This window comes from Phoenix dactylifera, chromosome 11, assembly GCF_051530095.1.
Source record: "Phoenix dactylifera cultivar Ajwa chromosome 11, Ajwa_hap1_PhDact_Kaust_v1.1, whole genome shotgun sequence".
In the NCBI taxonomy this organism is placed as follows: domain Eukaryota; kingdom Viridiplantae; phylum Streptophyta; class Magnoliopsida; order Arecales; family Arecaceae; genus Phoenix; species Phoenix dactylifera.
In genome coordinates this window covers 5,395,629-5,402,150 of record NC_143200.1, presented here as the reverse complement: position 1 = coordinate 5,402,150, position 6,522 = coordinate 5,395,629, and the positions used below count along the sequence as shown (strand labels likewise).

Sequence of the window (6,522 nt, the reverse complement as noted above, 5' to 3'; positions counted from 1 at the left end):
AGTGCTGCCGGCCATTCTGTCGTCTGTTCAAAAGAAAACATATCGCCAAAGCATATTTCTCCGTATGTGCTCCTACGGGGATTCGATTATGATCTTGACCTAACAATCATTTAGGGTCAGCCTGCTTCCAATTTCTGAGTCAGCACTAAAACTGCATGCAGCATATCCATCGATTATGGTGCTACATCAATCATTTCTCCAGATAATTATACATCAATCCGTTTCTGTTTCTTTACATTGATGTATTCTTTTCTAAAGCAGTATTTCGTCGATCAAGCCACGATTCATCTCCATATTCCAGTATCATTTATTTATTTATCAATAGCCAAGACAAAATCTTCATTTCTATTATCTCCATTCACAGTCATAATCCATTACTTATTTTCTGAAAGCAGGATTTCGGAGAGATGAAGAAAATATATTGGTCTGTCTCTGATTATGTTGTTCAAAAAAAAAGAGAGAGAGGTTAGTATTTTGAAAAACGCTGAAGCAAGCGGATGAATTTAAATCATGCAAGAAAACTAATGAAGATTTTTTTTTTTTTTTTTTTGGCCACGCTGTTATGCAACCCATTTTGAAGGGTGCTCAGTTGAGATTTTATTTACAATTAGGCACGCGCTGATGGTTCAATATTTTGATAAGTTTCAGGCACATATCTGCTGGCAAGAGAACAACATTTAAAAGATTGATCTTTCCTTCCTTTTTCGGATGCTTATAATATCTCAACGCAGGCACATAAGGCTAAATCTAGGAGTTGGCGTACTCTTACATTCTGGACCAGGGGTGGCAGGTGTTGGGTTTGGCTCGGATCAACTTCAAGTCAAAAGAATCTTAAAACCCATACCAGACTCATTTATAATCAGATTGAAAAATGAAAAGTATAAATGAAAGGTAACTCATTTAATTTACATAGACCCATATTCAACCCACCAACCCAATTAGTGATTGGTATATCAAATATGTATCTTAAGAAATGACCAAAAGTAGAGGATTTTAGGTTAGCATCCAAACAAAATGAGTAAGCAAGAAGAAAAAATTGAAGAAAAAACACAATTGAATATGCCATTCCCTTCACTCTTTCTTTTTCCCCCATTAACCTTCTTAGTCATCCAAACCACTTCTTGGCTTCACAGCCAATTGCACAAAAACAGTTTTTCTAAGGTTTTGGAGATATTTGTTCAAACCATGGTGACCTATCAAAGGGGTCAAATCCATACCTGTTTATGATCATGTTGAGGTAGGCTAACCCACCCAACCAAATTATAAAAATTCTAACTAAACCTATTTATCTCAGGCGGATTTGGACGGGTTGGCAGGTTGAGGTCAATAAATACCACATCCATGTTGGACTACCCTAGATGGTCATTTCTATGGTACAGAATTCAAAACATGCCATAAATTAAACAGCACCTACCTCAACAGATGGGCTTACTGATCTAGAGAAAGAATAAGTTGGTCAAGCTGATTCTGGTTCAATAAGAACAAAGTAATCAATTCCACTGCATGGGGAGTTAAAAGGGAAAGTAACTGAAGAATTCATGCTGTAGAACAAGCTGTAAAAATCAACCAACTCATGTCTGAGAAGCATGTTAAGAGGAGAATAAATTTAATTGGAAAAGAGAAAAATGGAAGAACAAGAACAACGGTGTTGGTTTTACAAACAATATTGTAGATGTTTATCCTCAATGCTTAATGAATTAAATTTTGTTTAGAAGACGAGAGAACTAGATTTTGTTTTTGAAGAGATGAGAGAATTAGATTTTGTTTATAAGCGAAAATAAGGCAGGTTTACTAATCAATGTTCTTGATATGGATGTGAAAATCTAAAACACAAAACAAATTAAGAAAGTGAAAAAGCTCCTACCAGATTAGATAAGGAAAACAAACAAAGCAGACGGATTGAAATATCAGTCTGGATTCATGATCATAACACAGTGGCAAACATCTTTCTGAAGCATATATTCAAAATGCACGGATCTCTAATTTTTTACCATGCACCATATTGACTGATTATTTCATTCTTTGAGTCTGGTGAATTAATGAGACCTCCTACATAAAGAATGTGATCGGATTTATTTTCCTCAAACAAAATCTCTCTGAACAATGTCTCTGAGACCATCCTTTATGCAGATTTAAATGCTTTCAATGTGACTTCACAAACATTCAGCTGAACAGAAGCAAAGAGCAAGGTGTAAAGTTCATGAAGTTTACTGCAAAAAAAAAAAAAAAAAAAACAGAAACAGAGAGAGAACTTCATCAGAAAGAAAAATAATCATGATGCCTTCTCTTCATGGATATTTTGGATTTTTTTTGTTGTTTAAGGAGAAAAGTATGACTAAAGGGAAACAATCAAGAGCTATGAGGACAGTCTAGGACAGCTATAGATAAAGGGATGGCATGTCCACACGAAAACATGTTATTGGTGAGATCTTCACAGAAAAAAAAATAGGAGAGTAAAAAAAGAAAAAAAAATGAAGAAGGCAGTTCATATCAAGGAAAATTGCTGAAAAAGTAAAACAATCCTGAATAGTGATATTTTATTAATGAAGGTCGTAGGCCTTGACATCCAATATTGTGGCATTAATACATTTTATAATAGAATTGCATCAGTGAAAAATAAAATTTAAAAAAAGGCTGCAATATAAATTGGAGACAACCCCATCTGATAAGCAAGACATCATTAAATATATCCCAGAACATATCCCATGGATGCTGGTAAAAGTGCATAATAAGGCCCCTAAGATTAATCTCGATAAAGCTATGAGCCTACCTCTCTTTGCAAAGATTTGAAAAGCCTCAATACACAGCTACATGATTTTCATGCTTGACTAGAGTAGTTGGGTGACATATAAATATTTAACTACAACGGATGTTGCTCTGTTCCTATATGATGAAAGGACATATGCTATTTTTCTCTGTAGCCACTTATAGAAACATCACTTGAGTAGAAGGAACTGGGATACAATAATAAGCAAAAGGAGATCAAGATAGTATAGCTACTAGATATGCAAAAGTTGAATAGCATCACCACTCACATTCAAAGAGTTCTACAATAATATAGAAAGAAAATATTATAACAATTTATAAGTAGCAACCCTTCATAAACTTTTTAATGCATATAACAATTGCGTGGGACAACAAAAGAAGAAGAAGAAGAAGAAGCACCTGCATCTCACAAGTCACAAATATATGTTCTGTTGAATAAATAGCTAGAATGCATGAAAAGATGGTTTACCATGATATTCTTGAAGATGATTCAGCATATCTTTATGACCATTTTGTTCTTCTTTCCAGCAGATAACAGTAGTATTTTCTCATCAACTATGTCACCAGCCTCAATCACCTTAGCCTCATTATCAACCCTTCTGTTATTCAAATAAAGACCTCCCTGCTCCATCAGACGCCTTGCAGCAGACTTACTGCTCAGCAGACCAGTAGAAACTGAAAGATCAACTAAAGAAGAATTCAACACCTGACCATATGCCAAAGAACATGATGGCACATCCTCTGCTATCCCCTCAATGGTCTCCCAATCCAACTTTGTTTCTGCCCCTGGTCTTAACGTTTCTGTTGCCTTCAATGCTTCGGTGAGTCCGTCCTCTCCATGAACAAACCGAGTTACCTCTTCTGCGAGCCTCCGCTGGGCCGTGTTGGGAGCATAACTAGGTTTCTTCATCTCGTCCTCCAACTCCCGAATCTCCTCCATACTCAAGAAAGTTAAAATCCTTAGAAACCTCACAACATCAATATCTGGCACTGAGAAGAAGTACTGGTAAAACTTATAAGGCGACAACATCGACGCTGACAACCATGTTGCTCCCCCTTCAGACTTCCCAAACTTGGTCCCATCACTTTTGAGCAAAAGGGGAAATGTCAAGCCGTAAGCTCCTTCAACCTGCAATATCTTCCGAATCAGCTCGGTCCCAGCCGTAATGTTTCCCCATTGATCACTCCCACCTATCTGAACATTCGCACCCATGTTCTTAAACAGATATAGAAAGTCATAGCCTTGCAAGAGCTGATAAGTGAACTCGGTATAACTCATTCCTTCCTCGGACATTAACCTTTTCTTGACACTCTCCTTTGCCATCATCACACCTACCCGAGCAAACCTCCCTACTTCCCTGAGGAAATCCAGCAGCGTGATGTCCTTCCACCAATCATAATTGTTCAAAATGGTGAAAGAATCATCCAACCGCGAATCCAAAGCTGCATTCTTTTCAATACGAACATTCAAATTCCCATTGTTTTCAGAATGCGGATTCAAATTCGCATTTTCTCGAACACCTGTCTCCAAGATGCTACCTTTCTCACTCCCCACATCCAAAGCTTTCTCCTTTCCAGTTCCGGCAACAGAATTCTCATCCCTTAAGATCTTAGAGATAATATTTTTAATCCCTGCGCTGTTCTTCTCGAGAGTTTCGACGTCCAGTTCCGGCCTCTCTAAACTCTTGCCGGAGGGGTCTCCGATGCAGCCGGTGGCGCCGCCGATCACGGCGACGGCCTTGTGTCCGCATCGCCGGAACCAGGAGAGGACGATGAGACCGAGGAGGTTACCAAGGTGCAAGCTTTCAGCGGTCGGGTCGAAGCCGCAATAGACCTTAAGGGGGCTGACGATAGGGTTGGAGCACGCGGACCTGATACTCTCGCTGGTGATGGACTCGACGAGGCCCCTCTCTTGGAGGATATCCACCACGTTCGCGATCCCGGATGGGGAATCTAAGTTCCGAGCTTGGGCTTCGAGCGTCGGTTGGGCGGCGGACTGAGACGAGCTCCGGCGGAGGAGGAGGGGGAGGTTCCGGCGATGCCTAGGGAAGTAGGAGAAGATTCTGGAAGCTTCTAGAAGCTTGGGATGGAAGAGGAGAAAGGTCCTAGAAGCCGCCGCCGCCGCCGCCATGGGAGGACCGGCTTAGCTCCTTTGCTCCACCCAAATCTCCTCCAACATCCTCTGTTTTGGGTCTCTGGTGGTGATGCAGGACGGCAGCGGTTTCGGTGCTGAAACCCGTGAAGAGAAGGAGGTGGGGCGTGGTGCGGGGGCTTGTTACCGAAAACCCCTGAGAAAGGAAAAGAGACAAAGAGGGTTGGGAGAGGGGTTGGTGGTGGAAGGAGAAGACGAGGAAGGAGGGCTCGAGGCGGTGGTGATATGCGGTGGGTTTGATGCCGAAGGGGCAAAGAGGGGTACGGAGTGGAAGGGGGGAAAAGAAGGTGGCGGCGGCGGCGGCGGCGGCGAAGGCGGAGCGGCGGAGATGGAGGCGGCGACGGCTCGGGCGGCAGCAAAGGCAGAGGAAGCGGCGAGCGGGTGGCAGTGGAGATGGTGAGGCGGAAGCTCGGGCGGCGGCGCTCGGCGAGGCAGGGCGGAGCGCGGCGGAAGGGGGAGTGGTGGGCGGCGGCAAGGAAGATGGAGGCGGCGATGAACAGGTAAGGTTTTCCGTTTTTTTCTCTTCTTCTTTTTTCTTTTTTTTTCTCTTTTCTTTCTTTTTTTTCAGCTCAGACCCGTTAGGATTCGGGTTATCGGGCGTGACCCAATCCGATAACCCATTAAGGGTCTGTCCCATGCAAGTAACGTGCATAGGCTTTTTTTTTGTGGAACTGAGTGGGTTCGGGCTAACAGGCATGACCCGCTCCGCTAGCCCAATATGTACCCGCTAGGTCTTTGCTCGCGGGTTGCTACTGTTGGCAGCAGCAGCTTCTACAGCAACCAGCGCGGGGGAGGGGGGGCGGTGGTTGAAGGCGATGGGGGCACAGGCGGCAGCGATCGAGAGGATGGGGCGGCGGTGCTCCTTCCGGATCCGAGTGAATAACGGTGCGACAGGGGATGGTTGATGAGCGGTGTTGGCGACGGTGGGAAGACGACAGAGGCGGAGGGAGGGTTGGCGGCACGGGTGAAGAGTCGGCAGAGGCCGGCAGTATGGTGGGGTTGAGGAACGGGGAGAAGTACAGCAAGGGAGAAGACGCTGTCTTGGTTTTCTTTTGTTTGTTTTTTCTTCTTACTTGGGGAAGAAGAGGCAGCAACACCCACGGGAACAGGGAGGGCACGGGAAGAAAGGGGTTTCTTCGCCGTAACCTGCTCTGATACCAAAGTTAATGCAAGCCCGCAAAAAGAGAAAGAAAGAGAGAAATAGAAAAGAAGAGAAGAGGGAGGAGGAGGAAGACGACTAGGCTTCGCACATAGCCCCGTTTAGGATTTTGCACGTCAGAGCTTGAAGAAAAAGAATTAATTTTTATTCATTATAGTATAACCTTATAGGGACCCATATATGTAGAGTTCTGAAATAATAAAAATATCCCTATAAAAAAATAATTCTATAAAAGCCCTAAAACGATAATATGCAAACAAGCCTAATCGACATAAAATAAAATAACATAAAATCAATCCAAAATAAAATCAAATTGGTTGAACTGGCTGGACCTCCTGAACTGGCTGGACCCCCTGAACTGGTTGAACACTATAGCGACGATCGACTCGAGTGATGGCTGATCTGGCACTAATATCCGCACCAGGTGGCCTTGTGTTCCGAGGTA

At 43.0% G+C, this 6,522-nt stretch overlaps 1 pseudogene across 5 annotated transcripts; it reads right to left on the bottom strand.

The window, feature by feature from the left end:
• Positions 1 to 3: 3 nt before the first annotated feature.
• LOC103702454 (tyrosine--tRNA ligase, chloroplastic/mitochondrial pseudogene) lies at positions 4 to 6,168 on the bottom strand (annotated as a pseudogene). 5 transcript variants are annotated; one of them, XR_015971056.2, is made up of 3 exons: positions 3,236 to 6,168; positions 1,415 to 1,467; positions 4 to 432 (listed from the first exon to the last, which is right to left on the bottom strand). The product of XR_015971056.2 is annotated as a tyrosine--tRNA ligase, chloroplastic/mitochondrial pseudogene, transcript variant X5 (transcript). The 5 variants fall into 5 exon arrangements; XR_015971057.2 differs by having other exon boundaries at positions 4 to 1,467; XR_015971055.2 differs by lacking the exon at positions 1,415 to 1,467.
• Between the last annotated feature and the right edge of the window lie 354 nt (positions 6,169 to 6,522).